The 16,094-nt window shown below is 41.9% G+C and overlaps 1 protein-coding gene across 1 annotated transcript in view; it reads left to right on the top strand.

Annotated features, from left to right (window-relative positions):
* Positions 1–582: 582 nt before the first annotated feature.
* Positions 583–16,094, top strand: part of ZFAT (zinc finger and AT-hook domain containing) — a 115,785-nt gene continuing 100,273 nt past the window's right edge. Inside the window, exon 1 of the mRNA XM_058830557.1 lies at positions 583–770. The gene's annotated coding sequence lies outside the window, so the exon portion shown is untranslated. The remainder of the gene's footprint in view (positions 771–16,094) is intronic.

The following is a 16,094-nucleotide window of genomic DNA, read 5'->3' as shown; positions in this document are numbered from 1 at the left end:
GCTTGCCATCGACCAGGACCCCCCATTCCCTCTCTTCCTGCAGACAGGAGGGGAGGGCTGACTCCATGAAGGACTCCATGAAGGACTGAGTGCTCACGCTCCCACATCTTGTGCTCCCCGGGCACACGCGCCCATAGGGACACCAGACTGCCTCTGGCATTCAAACCCTACAGCCAACAGTAGCTCTGCTACAGGGTTAGCTAAAAAAAATAATAATCGCCCCCAAGGGCCTTGTTCTGTACTGTCTCAGAACCCTGCCTGTGCACTGGGCTGCTGTGGGGGGAAAAAAGGAACATACATACACACGTACATATATACACACGCATACATACGCGCACACACGCACATATATGCACACAGATGTATAATATAAATACATATAACATCAATATTATATATTTATTATCGGTTCTGTGCCCTGCGGGTGACTCCGGAGAGGCGGGGCCAGGCCGCCCCCGGCGCGCGCTCATTGGCCGTGAGGGGCGCGGGGCCCCGCCCCCTCCCGCCGGCGGCGCGTGCGCGAGCGCGCGGGGTTGGAGGGCGGGGCCGGGAGGGGGCGGGGATTGGTTGCCATGGCGGTGACGTCAGAGGGTGCCGGGGACGGGCGGCGGAGACACGGAAAGGTCAAACTGGAGGCGAGGGCAGCGAGCGCGGCGGGGCCGCGGCGGCGGCAGCAGCGGGGCACGGCCGGGCACGGCCGCTCCGCAGGGCTCCGCGGGACCCGCCGGCCGGGCGAGGCAGCCCCTCGGTCCCGCCGCCTCCCCGCACAGGTACGGGAGGAGCGGCACTCCGGGGCCGAGCCTGGGGCGGGGGACAGGCGGCGAGGAGGGGGCCGGGGCTGGGTCGGGGAGCGCCTGTTGGAGGTCCCCGGGGTGTGGGGTCGCGGCCGGCCATCCCCGGCCGTGGGGGAGCTGGAGAGGGCTCCCTGCGCCGTGCGGGGTGGGACTGGAGCCCCCCAACCTCCCGGTGTCCCCCCCGTGCCGGGGATCCTTCCCCCGCGGAGCCCCGGGGCTGTGACCCCGGCACTGTGACCCCCATGACCCGCCAACAGAAGTTGGGTTTTTTTGTTGGATTTTTTTTTCCCTGCGGGCCTAAGGGAGCGCTGCCCCCCGCCCCGGCCCCCAGCTTTGCATAACTTGTCTCGCAGTTGACTGTCCCTCCCTGCACTTTGCCCTTGCCCGGTGGTCTGTGGCGTGAGGGAGTAACACTATTCAAGGACTGGGTTTTGTTTCTCTAGGGAAAGAGCTGGGTCACAAACGAGGCAGGCTACTTAATAATATATATATGTATATTCTTTTTTTCCCCCCACAGCAGCCCAGTGCACACACAGGATTCTGTGACAGTACAGAACAAGGCCCTTGGGTGTGATTTTTTTTTTTTTAGCAAACCCTGGAGCAGAGCTGCTATTAGCATGTAGAGTTTGAATGCCACAGGCAGTCTGTTGTCTCTTCCTGCTGAAAGAATAATTTAGAGAAGCAGCAGTGACTCATTAATAGAAAGTATTAGTTGCAGGAAGGCAAAACCAGGTGAAGTTTCTTACTTTACCACAGACTTACCCTGTGACCTTGGATCAGTCTTTCTGCACCAGTCAGTCCTCTGTTTGCTTATGAATTGGGAATAGCGGTGCTTTCCAAAAACGTCCTGTGGATAAACATACTAATGACTGTGAAATGCTTATCTGCTGTAATGATAATGGGTAGATAGTGATGGTATTTCTGTTACAGAAGCAGAAAGGCTGTAGCCAGGATGTGAACTGTAGTAGCCACAGTAGATGGAAATAAGAGCTTGCTTAAAAAGACATTTAATGACCTGTGATGTTACATGATTTGCGCTATGGTTATCTTGCACTTCATATTTTGATGTAGCGTGTGCTTTCAAAGAGGTGCTGTTCCACACTGCAAATACTTTATGGATGGTTTCTTTTTCCACTTCTGTTTGCCTAGAACAAACCTATGTGGTGTCCTCTTCCACTGCTAAGGAAACCTTGTGAATTTCTAATGCAGCAGATTATCCTTAATAGTTGACATCTCTGATCTACATTGTGCTTTTGAAAGGAAATACTAAAGGGAGTGACAATAAGTTCATTATACCTGTAATAAAAGGCAATCTTAGTTTTTAGGAACAGTATTTTTCCCCTCACCTTATAGGACGCTCTCTGTGGAAAATCAGAATGCTTCCAGTATTTCACAGGCAAAAACCTAAATACAGGAGTTCTGAAGCTGAAGGAGTTGACTGTTGTGGTTCACACACTGCTCTGAAGTGCAGCCACTGCAATAACAAATGGAAGCAGCCAAGCACAGAACTGGGAGTTGCTGCTGCAAATCCTGACCTGAGTGAAATAAGTTTTCTCCCTTAACAGTTTTGCTTAATAGTGATTTGTGCAGCTAGCTTACTCATCTTCTTTTAATTTTTTTTTTAATATATTGTAGAAGAATGCACCAGGAAGAAGCACTGTTTGCCTCATACCTTGGGGATTTTTGAAAGTAATTTGATACATTGTTTCTCACTTACCTTGCTCAATTTAATATGAAACTTCCATAATCAGATTAACATTAAATAGGAAAGCTTTTGTGTTGAGGAGGAGGTAAGCACAACCTAGTTGGGTTTGGTTTGGGTTTTGTGGTTTTTATTTTTTTTAAGGAACCTGAAAGCTGCTCTGGCAGAATGGCAAGTCATTGTTAATTCTTAATATGTAGGTGCCCTGGAAAAATCAAATACCCGATTTCATAGCTACCCTTAGGCATCTTTATGCAAGCAGGGCTCACTGAGTAACTACTGTAAGTCTCATTGACCTTAGTAGGTTTGCAGAGGTCATGTTTTAAAATGGGTAAGTTGTGCTTGAACTATTTTCTCAGTAAGTATTAGGAGCAAGTGTTTGTGTACACAATTACATGCTTTTTCCAGTTCTCCATTACATTTTCTATTTTTCTTTAGATTCTTGCTCATCCTAAAGAAAGCTCTCATTAGGAAGAAACACGGGTTTTTGAAAACAAGTTCATTTTCAAGATCTGGTTATAGCAGAGCAGACTGCAAGGTTTTACAAACAGCCAGAAAGACCAGTGTTGAGTTTAGAGGAACTTGGCCAGCACAAACCGAACGTACACGAGTGACATCAGCATTTTTCTGAGCCATTTATGCTGTTCACTTGTGCCGGTTCCCAGCAGTGCCTTGTGTCTTATGTAAGCTCACACTGTACATCCTGTCCTGCTGTTCTCATGCATGATAATTCACTGGCGTTATCTTACGGGAGGGGTTGAGAGCTGCTGCTTGTCTCAAATGTCTGCATGCAAGTTTCCTATGAGCCAGGAGTATAACAGTGTCCTAGGAGACATCTGAGGAATAACTTGGAGTGAGACACAGCTTGTCCCCTGCTCCTTTTGGTAACAGAACTGTAACCACTGTGAAGTCATGTGGCAGAGGTTTTACTGGACTGAAGCCTTGATATGTATCCTATGTAGATGGGCCACTAATGCAGTTTTGATGGCTGGTGATAAAGCAGCCATAAAACCCATAGGACTTAAGTGTCAACAGAAGCCTCGATAATACTAAGACTGGAAAATAAAGGCTTTTATTACACTGTCACTGCACACTTGTTACAAGGTCTTTGGGAGGAATTGTGTCTTCAGATACTGATCCTTCAAACTTGTCTTTGCAGTTAGCATTTACTCATGCATAAAGAAAGTACTGCCACTTGATGGGTGAAATTGAAACAAACCCTCTGTTAAGAGCACTAAACCCAAACATTTCTTCTGTTTTTCTTGCTTGCTAAATCTAGCTGAAACTTGCTGGCATAAAATCCATCAGTAAAGCAATGTGCATAATCTAGTTTTAAGTAAACGGAGCACCTTCTTTGAACAGTGTCTAATGTTTCATACTTCAGTCTCTTTTGTTAGCGCTGTAGAGTGTGAGCGAGCCAAATTCCTGATTACCTGTCTTGGTGAACGTGGTTGTCCTTGTCTGACTCCATGGCTTGTTCGGAGCAGCTCGAAAGTTTCCTTATGAGCACTGATCTGGCACAGCCGTGTACAAGACTGTGAGATTTATAGCTCTGCAGGGGAACAATCTACAGAGGGAAGAAGGGCTGACCTGGAGGAGAAGTGCACCTGGAGAGGAATGCTGATGTTCCCTGTGGAAGTAACAGAAATCTTTCCTGTAACTTTCCAGAGTGATCTGCTCCATACTGCACAAAACAGCTTCTCATTGTAGTGGAGAAACAAGAGGAATGCAAAACTTGACAAGGGGACTGGTTATCTAAAAAGGAACAGGTGCAGTCCTTCAGACACTTGAAAAGCTGAACAGATTCCTTTAAGTAAGCTGTTCTTGCAAGTTTAAAGACATTTATTGGCAAAACATCTAAGAGAAACTTGAATTTTTATATTGAGAAGGAAATTGAGTTACCGCTATTACTTTTATTGACTAAAGATAGGGATGCATGAACTTTTCCTAGTGCTTTTGTTATTTATGGAGGATATGCAAATCTGTTTTAAAATCATATACGGGAGAATAGGCAGCAATGAAGTTGTATTTTAGAGACTTGTAGCAGCTGTAAGAATAAATATCGTAAAAAAAACAAAACAAAACAAACCAAGCAAACTCCCCCCAAAAAACACCAAGCTTCCAAAATACCTTCATATAACACATTCAGGGTTCTGTTAATTATATTTTATTGTATGGCAGATACCTGTGTGAATTTGAAGGTCCTTATATATGTTGTCATGAATCAGTAGCTTTTTTATGAGATGTGGGCAAATAAAATGTGGTCTGGATGCTTAAATCTGCTAAGATATTTATAAGAAAGCTGGCTCTTGGAAAAAGTTTCCCACCGGATGCAGTGGGTGTCAGGTCTAAAGGTCAGCAGCAGAGAGAGTAAAGACAGGGCTCTTCTGCGTTTATTTTTCTCCAAATTTTTCAAACAAGCCTTGTATAAAGAAGCAGAGAATCAATCTTTCTTCCTTCCTTCCTAAATTTCCAAGTGCTAACAGGCATTTGCCAGTTTGTTCATACTTAAGCTGCTTGTTGCAAACTTATTTTCTTTAAGAGAGGGGGAAAAAGCCCTCAGTGCAGTTAATACATGCATGAACTCTTAGCACGGAAGTTCCTGGTGTAAATCATAAAAGCCAGATGGAGTTTTAAGTGACTGTCATGTACAACTTGGGGAATGAACATTCCTGATACTAATAAAAGGGCCAGATTGGAGCTACATAATTAATCCCAGCGTCCTTTTCAGTGCCTGATAAGATTTGGCTACAACAGCCATGGAGTTAATAGAGACAACTGTCAAGTCCTATGAAGCAGTGGATTGTTTGCCTAAAATAAAAGTACCTGTATGCTTACTCTGGTATGTATTTTTTGGTGATTAGTGCTCAAATTGCAGTCTAAGGGGAAAAAAAAGGAGTGTGAGTGGTGGCTGACCTCATCTTGACTCTATCTCCCGTCTTAAAGATGTATGTACATATATTTATATAAATATATTTTTATATATTTAATATGTATAATTTATCTGCATATATATATAAATGTTTTTAAAGCAGAAGGCAAGTATATAGGGCTTTTTTGAGTCTTATATGGCAAAACCTTTTCTAAATTGGAGTTGATTTGAATTGAAATGTAATGCCTGGGGAGCTCCAGGAAACAATCTTACAATGAAGTTTATTCCCTCTGTGTAGCAGTGTCCTGAAGGAAGTATGCAGAAAAGTGCTAAAAAAAAGGCTTATGAGATGGCACAAAGTCTGTGTCAGAGACAGACAGGAGGAGGAGTGGGCAGATGGCAGTCAGTACAAAACACGTGAATAATCAGATTGAGAACAAGCTGAATAGACTGTCAGTATGCTGGTTGCATGCTGCTGCATTTTGGGTTTTGTGAACGTGCTGGGGATTTTTTCTGTTGTGATCAGTGTTCCATACTCCAGAGAGGTAAAAATCTTCAAGCTAGAAGCATATGTGAGAGTGAAGGCATGTCCACCATAGTTAGGGGAATTCCTGGGATGAGGGAAAGGTCAGTGCTTTCAGAACTATCAGGACTGGAAAACATTAAAAAAAATATGTTTGATTTGTTACAGACTTTATTTGCAAGTTCATTCAGATCTACCTTTGGCATGCGTGACATGGAATAACACTAAAATGATCCAAATCGTAGTGTCTGAACCTGTGTGATGACAGATTTTTTTTTTTTTTTTCTGAAAAGGTCTGAAAGGTAGTAAGACTTATTTGTGATAAATTGTTTATATAACTTACTTTATCTAATTTATTGGGAAAACTCTTTGGATAGCTGTCTGGCCTGACTGTTCATTGCCTGGCTCAGTGGTCTTTTTGAGATTGTTGGTTGGATGCACTGTTGGAGTGTGGAATGGAAAGAGGAGCAGGAGGGTTGGCTGCACTGGTGAATGATTGATCCTCTAACCACTCATGCAATGCTAAGGATTATACAAAAAAATAAACCAATAAATAGAAAAAAAAAAAAGCCCTCCTTTCCTACTGATTCTTACTTGAAAAAGGTTATAATATCAATTTATAATAATAATAATAAAGTATACATATGGAAGAGAGTGTGTTGAGATCCAGCTGATCAATAGTAACTTGGTCATGTTTGTTTGTTTAAAAATGTTCCTGCATTTTTCTTTTTCAGCAACTTTCAAAGGCCAAAATAGTAATGAACTGGTCTAACTGGGGAATGCCCTATTTCCCAAGAAAGAGGCATTGCTTTGTCTGAGCTGGCATTTGAATGGAAGGATCACAACACACCTTTCAGTTTAAAATTTATTTAGTATAGATAATTTTGCATGCCTGCAGTTATCCTTTAGTTTATTATATATATTATTATATATATTAGTTTGCTCCTTGTACACTGTCTTAGCATGCATGCCTCAGTCTGAGCAACAGCAGTAAAGAGTTTAACAGCACAAGAAGGTAGAGCAAATGTGGTCTGTATTTCTATAGAAGTGAAGGTTAGAAAGATAAAGAGAAAATGATTAAAATATTCACAAGAAATGCTCTAGATAAGATTGTTTCATGTCTGAGGGCATGATGAATCCTGTGGGAATGAGGAAGCTAAAAGGCTGTTTAATTCCTATGTTTCACACTGAATCAATGTGTTAGATATCAAAGTGGTATTAGTGAAGTTTGTAAGAACATGAGCATTTTATGTAAAGAATACAGAAATAAAGTAAGTTAGTCCAAACCAAATCCTTTGCTATATCCGAGCTATGCAGAGAATGAACATTGGAGGCTTAACGTGAGTATAATAAATCAAACTGCCAGCTGAGCCTCAGAGGGCTTTATTCATGCACTTCATTGTTCTCTCTGCAGATAGAGCAGGGTTCAGCCAAATGCAGGGTTGTCATTCTGCAGATGTTCAGAGTGTTTCCCAGTGTTCTGAAGACCGAGCTGGTGTCTGTGCATTGTCCAAACTGCTCAGTTCACTGCTCAGAGTGGTCATGCTCTGACTTTCATGGGCACTTTTATATGCAGAAATCACAGTGAGTTTGCAGTTTTGAGTGCGTTTGCAGTTATGTTGCATGCTGTTGATAACTCCCGGAAAAGACTCAGATTTGTAGCTTCTGGAAAGTGCTTTTTGGCAACACAAGATGCCCTGCTGACCCTCTGCAGCTTGGCAGAAAATGTTCCTCAGTGCATGAGTTTCCAAAGCACCTCTCTCAGGGTACTTACTGGGCTGCTGGCACAGAGCAGGTTTTTTAATCTTCACCAAACCGTCTCCTTTCCTTATATCCTCAATAGCAGGCAAACAAAATAGTAAAACAGGAGGCAGACTTATTTAGTAAGATCGAAATGGAAAACAAAAGGGTAAAAGCAGAACAGACAGAAAGTTGTGTCCTGGTTTAACACATGGTGACACATCTGCTTGTTCTTACCTAGAGTTCTAAAGCAGGTCTCTGCTGTTAGGCCTGACAAGTCAGTAATAGTCTCTCATTAGTGTTAGCTTTAAGTATTGAAAGTTAAAATTGCTGAGTTTTCCATCACATCTTCCTTTCTTTTACCTCATCCTCACTAGGGCTCTGGCTGGAGATGGGCACCTTTGTGTTGAAAGAGTTGTTTTTTCATTCTCTCTGTATTCATTTTGCTGAATGACTGGTCCGTAATTGATATGCATCAGTATTTTAATGAACATGCTTGCAACATGCTCATATGATTAGTGTGGTGTTTTATTAACTGTGTTTTCTGAGAGTATCTTGAGCATTTTATAGAGACTTTAGGCCTGCTGATAAACGTTAACTAAATGATCTGATTAAACGCAGATCATAATTGTAAATAAATATTCTTTCTCATCTTTTCCCTAGTCTGCTTCTTTTGGAGTTTTTCTTATCTTAAATTATTGTTCAGTGAACTTACCTAGTAAAACTTTAACTTAAGAGTAATCAATATTGCACTCACTTGTAGAAGGACAAGTAAACACATTTTTTCCTATCAAATTAGGTTAAGATAAGAAATACTATAGCTAACTAATTTCTAATATTAGTTTGACAGGTGTATACTTTATCCCAGTAGAACAAAGGCAGTGTTTAGGAATGTTTTTCTTGGTAGTGGTTCTGTGAGCATAACCCTTGGATCTCCCTGTGGGTCAAGGACAAATTTTACACAGCCCTTTGCAGTGGGATAACTAAGCTGCCTGCTGACAAGATCAGGTACTTTCAGGTCACTGGAACATTAAGAATGTTCTGGTATCAGGGAAGCCAGTTTTTCTGCAACCTGCCCCTCATCTGTTCTGAATATATCAAGGGAGTATTTCAAGGAAATGCTAAGGAAGGTGAAGGTGACATCTAGGGCTTTATGAAGACTGGTGTGCATATCTCTAGCTGAACAGAACTTGCAGTGTTAAAACTTGACTCAGCTGTGATACGAGACAGATTCTTTTAACAAGGAAATCTGTGATATTTTCTTAAACAACTCATCTGTCCATTTTGACTTCCTTTCTTTGTATTCTTTGTTTGATTACTCTAACTTGAAAAAAGAGTTGCCACATCTGATCCCATGCTTTTAATATTGTTCATTACAAAATAAATTTAATAGTTTATACTCTTAGATATTATGTGATTAGGCATGATTGGTTTTGCATTCTTCATTTGATTTCAGCTTGCATGACTGAGTTCAGAAACCTAATGAAAATGTTATTATGAGTTTTTTTATTTTGAGTATGGTGACTGAATGACTTGTCTTGATAAATATACTTGTTAGATCAGGGTCTGCTAAGCTGATGTTTCCGTTAAGAGTCAGTTCATGCCAAATATTAACTAGAAGCAGTAAAATCTCATCAAAGTATAATGAATCTGTGTAGTTAAACATTCCTTGGTTCTAACAAGCTGATGGAAGCTGTGATTCTGTATGTTAATGTGAAGTTGCATCTTGTAAGATCAGGGAGAAGTTTGGTGTGTTTGTTGTTCTTTCTTACACAACACAAACTTCAGTGTGAAGTTCCTTCCAGTTGTAGTTAATGATACCTGACTTTCTTGCTTACATAGAAATTAACAAACAACTTTATTTGCGCAGCTTGAATTGCTGTAATGTGTAATACTACTTCTAAATTTCTCCTGAGAGTATCAGACATCCCAGTAAAACCAAACCTCAGCTGCAATTTTCAAAGACTGTTAATCATTAATTTACTTTTTTGGGGGGGGTGGGAGAAGGGGTAATGTTTTCTTAAGTTGCCTGCTTTAAATGAAAAGGTGACTGCCAGCTTACTGCTACACTACAAATCTATTTCTTAATAGTTTAATAATAATTTGCTGGTAACTTGAACTATGTGGCTGTTTGTTTCAGTCATTTATTCCCCCTCTGTAGAATCAAGTTACTTTAACTGTCTGGTTAATCTTTTCACAGATGTGACTTGCAGATCATTGGAAACTGAAGCACTGCAGTGTACAGGCTATTGATAACTCTGTGGTGTTTCCTGCCTTTCAAGCTACTGGTTTAAGTTGTAAAATATAATTAGTTTTAGGTGTTGTACTTTTAAGTAATAAAAATAAATTGGTATTTGAAGATTAAATATTAGATATTTCACTTGCATACAGAGCTTGGCAGGTTTTGCCAACTATGATACTCTGTTTCTTGCATTTAAGTGGAGCATAAGGCAGCTGGCAGTGGCTTTGTGCAAGAGTGACGAGTTTTGGTGCTTGAGTTTATTGTACACAAATGACTGGAGCCCTGTGTTTGCAGAATTTCCTTAAGTGTGCCTTTGTACATCCCATTGTACAGGTTAACTTTTAGCAATTTTCACAAAACCTACTTGTTCTAGAAATGTTACTGCTGATGCTTTTTGCTCTAGCACCAGTTATATTTGAATGCTTCACATTAAAAAAAGATTACAAACTGCACATGAAATTGTTTGCTTTTTTTTTAATGGAATTGATTGCTTAGAGGAATTTTTTGTATGTTTTTACAGCATTTCTGTTGAGCTAATATGGTGTCCATTGAACTCTGTTTGAGATGCTACAGTTAGAGAATCACAGAATGATTTGTGTTGGAATTGACCATCTAATTCTAACTCCCCTGCCATGGGCAGGGACACTTTCCACTACACCAGCTTGCTCAAAGCCTCATCCAGCCTGACCTTGAACCTTGTGACTGAGAATTTGCAGTTGGTCACTCAGATAAAGAGTAGGAACAGTAAGTGTCTCTAAAAATTGCTTTCAGTAACTTGTCCTGCACTGGCAGGTAAACACCTCAGAAAAGGCTGTGGAAGATAACTAATTAGAGTTTAGTCAGTGTCCAAACACATTGGGAGTTTTCTTCAGTTACTTGTCCTACTTTGTTTGGCTTTTAAAAAAAGCAGTTGAAGCAAATGGTAACTGTTGTAGAAACGAGTGAAATTTTTAGCTCTTTCAACAGGTGAAGTAAGACTTAAGGACTGTAGCATCCTTGCACTTCAGACTTCTTTCAGGGAACATCCTCTGGTTCGTAAGCTGAGTATGGCAGGATTCCTAGGAAGAGCCATATGTTTGCTTATTTTTCTATTTTTGTAAACATTTTTCGTATGCCAATATGGTGAAATGAGGTGAACAGCTTAAATTTTTTTTTGGCTGATTTGTTATGGTTGATGCCTTGCTTTAATAAGCTTTTATTTCAGGCTCTTATATATAAAATAAAATCCTTAGTGCAGAATCTCCAGATTTAATGACATTTTTGTATGGGAGATCTACTCTTGGCCTTGGCTTGCATCAATTAAGCTAATTCTGCAGACTGTACCCTTGACCTAATGAAGTAACTGATGCTCATGTGTCAGGAGGTGTGTTATTTCCAGTCAGTGAAGGAGGACAGAACCACATCCTTAGGTAGAGGTTTTCACAGATATTTTTTGGGAATATTGGTATTGAGAAACATGTTATGCCAGCAAAGTCTTCATGGGAATTTTTGCCTGATGTGCTTTTTCTGTCTACTCAGAAAGATTTTTGTTTATTCTTGTGTGTGGAGGGCCAGTGACTTAAGAGTCTCATCCCTCGACCCTGGAAAGGAGGTAGGAAGTAACACCTCCCTAGGCTGGGGTGAGAGAAGCCTTTCTCCCACAGGTCTTTGCAGTTAAATGTTAATCCTTTTGGGTTCTGGTGTTCTATTGGTTTGCCAAGTTTACATTACCCTGTTCAGCCTGTGTTTACCATTTATGTATTCCCTCCAGAATGTTCCCCCTTCCTCAGACCCCGGTTGGCCCAATTTTGGTGCATTGCTCCACCCTGTCAATCCCCATTGGTTGCCCCTGTCCCTGACCCGTCCTGTGCACCACTTTTACCTGTTCCCATTGGATCCTAGCCCTCTGAACCACCCTCTCATATCTCATATATAATCCTGGGCCCTCAGCCTGTCCTTGTTTTTGTCCCTGGACCCCCTTCAAGGCAGTAAAGCTTTCAGGTACCCAAACAAGAACCTGTCCCGACGACATCCTACTCGTCAGCTTTCTAGTGGCACTGTGCCCCAGACCCAGATGTGCAGGCAGCTTTAGGGACCTGCTCGTAGCACGGTGCTGCACTTGTGTTCTTCTGGTTTGCCTTGGCCTCCCCAAGGGTCGGGTGCTTTCAGGACTAACCTGTACTGTACCAAATGCTGGCAAGTGGAGCATTGGGAGCAGAAAACAGGCTTGGGACTCCTTCCAGCATTTAGGAAGAGTGATTGCTGTGGAATTGCTCAGCTGATTTCCATGGAGGTGGAGTCTGCTGACTGTGTTTGGCACAGAAGCCTGTGGGAAGAGCTCCATGTTAATGTGCAGTGTTAACAAAAGAGGCTGAAGGACAGTGTTCAGACTTGCAGTGGGGGTGAACTTGGATGTGGAGAGTGAAAAGCAGCTTGATGTTCCTCTGCTGATATTTTTTTTTTCCAAGTTTCAGGTTTCTCTTGCAGGCAGGAAAGTACTAAAGCTGCATATAAAAGGTTGCAAAGTTAATATTACCTTTAAGGACATGCGGTTTTGCCAAATTCACTTTTTGTTGTTTACTTTATCTGAAATGTACATCTTGCTCACATTACTGTTCCCCACTCAGAATGTTGATACCATATGTCTTAAGTATTTCTGTCTTTTTTAGGGAGCTGGGAGAAGGGAAGGTTCTGTTGTGGTTAAACAGTTCACCTATCTTGGTTTTGCACTGTATCGTCACCAAGACGGGCAGTCCTAGCCTATGCAATGCCTTCCTGTCAGTGCTGAGGATCCAGCTGCTATCCAGTGATTGAGATCATCTGCCTGCTGTTGCAGAAAACTCATCTTTTTTTCTCTATTTTTTTTTCCTCAGGATTATTTTGCAGCTAACATAGTGGTTGTCCAAGTAACTTGCATCATGAAATCCAGAAATTCCTGGAGCACTAGAGGAAGTGTAGGAATCCCTCAGCTGGAAGACAGAGAAGATGACTACTCTTCTGTCACAGTGCTTTTGCCATGTTCAATTTAAACCATCCTGAAAGTGTACTAGTAGTCAGACTGTGGTGTGAGTATTTTTTTCATGGTTTTGGAATAGTCATTGTGCAACAGACTCCCTCATTAAGATAATTATAAAGCAATACTAAGTTGCATTAAATGATGTTCTTGTTGCGCAGTTGTTTTCTGTTTGAGGTACAACACAGAATTCAGCTGCATGTAGTTATGTTCTTGTATTACTCTGTATTTTGCAGAGCTAATAAAAATTGCTTCAAGATTAACTTGAGAACAACTGTGTGTTGTTATCCCCAGAATGCTTGTCACTGTAGGCTGGGTACTGGCTTTCTTTGCTGCTGATCCTACTGAACATGCAAGTCGTGTTTTGGAAGAATCAGAATTGAAGCATGTGCTTCTAGACTTCACTGATGGGTTTGGTTTATGGAAATTTAGACCTTAGGCAGGATTAGAGCCTGTTCTGAAGTGAGATACCCTGGGGTATGTGTAGTTTAAATATTGTCTTCAGCACAAACTGTTTGGTTTTGCAGATCTCCTCCCACTGAAGTACACTACCCACTAATGTGGGCAGAGGGTTGGGGTTTGTGTTTTTCAGAGGACCGCTTTAGTTAGTTAACCAGGAGGTGTGAAAAACATTAGTCAATGCAAGGAAGAGAGATCATTTCAGTTACTAATCTCGATAAAGTTGAGTAGCTCTCATTGTTAGTTTGAAACTTGGTGACAATGTGGGAATTTCAGGTTTGCTGCACCAGAATTACCCAAACCCCAAGATTTTAATGTCAGGTAATGATCTAGGTTTCCCCTTCACCAGATTATTTTGTTGGTTGCATTGAATTGTTGCCTAAACTGAATTGTCATGGGAATGAGTTGTAGGAACCAGTCCTACTCCTAAGTTACTTCTAAACTGTTTACTGTAAATGGTTTAATTTTGATTATTATGGAAGCCCTTCACTTACAGGGTGACTGCAAAATAGTTTGGGTCATAATATCCATCTTCAGTATTTCGTTTATGAGGATTTGAAAAGCTGCATTCAGTACTGGGAGGAAACAAAAATGAGATCTGCTGGGGAAAAAAAAAGAGACTGAAAATCAGTCAGTCCTTACATTTAAAGGCATCTCTGTGTACTGCTTCAGAGTAACATTTTCAAGTTTTTACATTCAAAATAGTGTACTCTAGGAAACATTCTGCTGTGTTTTTCAAATTTGAGGGAGTTCTAAATAAAAGTCTTTCATATCGCTTGCTCTTTAATACGGTGGCATAAAATTAGAATCTTGAAGGGTTCTTTTTCTGGAAGATCACTTCATCTACAGAGGTGACCATGGGATAGTGTTTGGCAGCATATTTAAATACAGCAGGCTTAGGTATGCAACTTCTATTTTCTCTGTAACTTATTTTTTAAAATATTTTGCATCAACTGATAAATATAGTGCTAACATCAAATATTTGTGATTTCAAAACTGTTGGACCTGCTGGCAGTGGAATCTATTGATAACACCTGGTTATTTATAGAAAAGACTGTACTGATGTAATCTATGGATAGTTCTGTATCCCATATTGACTGCATTATGTCTGAGGACAATTATATAAACAAGGCTATAGTTGCTGGAAGCATATCACAGGAATTAATGAGATTATGGAGTTGCAGGTGTAAAGGTCAGAAGAGGCTTCTGGGGGGTCTCTGGTCCAGCCACTCATTCAAAGCAGGTATAGAAGTAGTACTGAGATAAGTGTTTGACCCCTGAAACAAGCCCATGGTCTCCATGTGAAACCTATGCCTGCTCTTCACCACCCACTGGTGAAGTGGTTCCATGGTGCCTTTTGTGGCCATTGTCTTCCTTATCCTGTCTGCCAGGGCTGAGGGTGTTTGTCTGCACTGTCTTTACAGATTCCATTTTGCTGTGGCTGTAGACAGCTCTCACTTAGTCCCAGTCTTCTGTGTGCCAGAGGAAACAGGCCCCTCTCCCTCTGCCTCTCCTTGTAGATGATGCCCCTGAGACCCTTTACTACCTCAGTACCCATGGCTGGACCCTCTTTGGTTCCTCAGGCTCCTGCTGAAGTGAGGTCCCCACCTGGGCACCAGATGTGTGCAGATTGGCCTTGCCAGTGTCCAGCCAGCCAGGGATCACTCCCTTCCCGCTGGCTCCTGTTCTCTCCAGCATCTGCCCCGGTGCCTGGGCTCTTTCCTGCAGGGCTGGTGCTGTGCCAGCCCTCCCCAGCCTGTGCTGGGGGTATGGAACTCTTCTGCCTTGGGGCACAGCTTTGCTTTCCTGTCCTGGGCCTGATGAGGTTTGTTTTGGCTCTAGCTTCAGGCTTATGCACGTATCTTTACATTTGTGGAAGTGCTGCCATTCCTTGTGTGAGACCTCTCTTCCCTGCTCCCCTCCACTTTCCGATCCCCTGCCAGTTTGCTGAGGGTGTTCTCTGTCCCAGCTTCCTGGGTGCTGGTGAATCTTGGGAGCTCTGGGATGGCCCCTGGAGTCCCCCCTGGCCCAGATGCAGCCAGGTGTTCAGCTGCAGATCCAGAGATCTGGCCAGTTTTCCAGGCCAGCTTCCCTTCTGTTCATGGAGCTCTGGGCACCTCAGCTTCCAGGTGAGTCTGTGGTGGGAGACTTGTCCTCAAAGTTGTCCTGAAGTTGAATATTCTCTGGGCCATTCAGCTTTCAGCAGAGTCCCCCAGGAGTTGGGTAGGCTCTGCCTTTGATAAATATTTGTTAACGCCTTAAGATTATCAAAATTAATTTCATCTGGACTTTTTCCATATTCCTTCCAGAAGCTGATGGGACTCTATGCTTTCGAGTTCTCAGGCACAAGGATGGTGGGAACTTCCTGTGAATGCCATGGTGCTTTCATAGGTGGCAACACTCACAGGCACATGGTGTGATTCATGGGGTGTCCTGTGCAGGGCCAGGCACTGGACTTCATGATCTTGTTGGGTCCCTTCCAACTCAGCCTGTTCTGTGATTTGATGAATCTTGGGGTAATTCTGCATAAAATACAGGAAAATCCAACTAATTTAGTAGTTGGTAAACAAAATTTTTAAGTCAGTATGAAAATCAGAAATTATTTTCATTATTTGGAAAAAAAGAAATCCTGCTAAAAGTTACGTCTTCTTCAAGAAGTCATATGCCTTATATTGTATTAGTCCAGTAACTAAAATTTAACTCTCATGCTGTTCCAAGCAGGGAAACAATAACTCAAATTTATCACTTATACTCCCAGCAAATTTGCAAA

This window comes from Poecile atricapillus, chromosome 2, assembly GCF_030490865.1.
Source record: "Poecile atricapillus isolate bPoeAtr1 chromosome 2, bPoeAtr1.hap1, whole genome shotgun sequence".
Classification (NCBI taxonomy): Eukaryota; Metazoa; Chordata; class Aves; order Passeriformes; family Paridae; genus Poecile; species Poecile atricapillus.
This window is presented reverse-complemented; position numbering and strand designations above follow the sequence as displayed.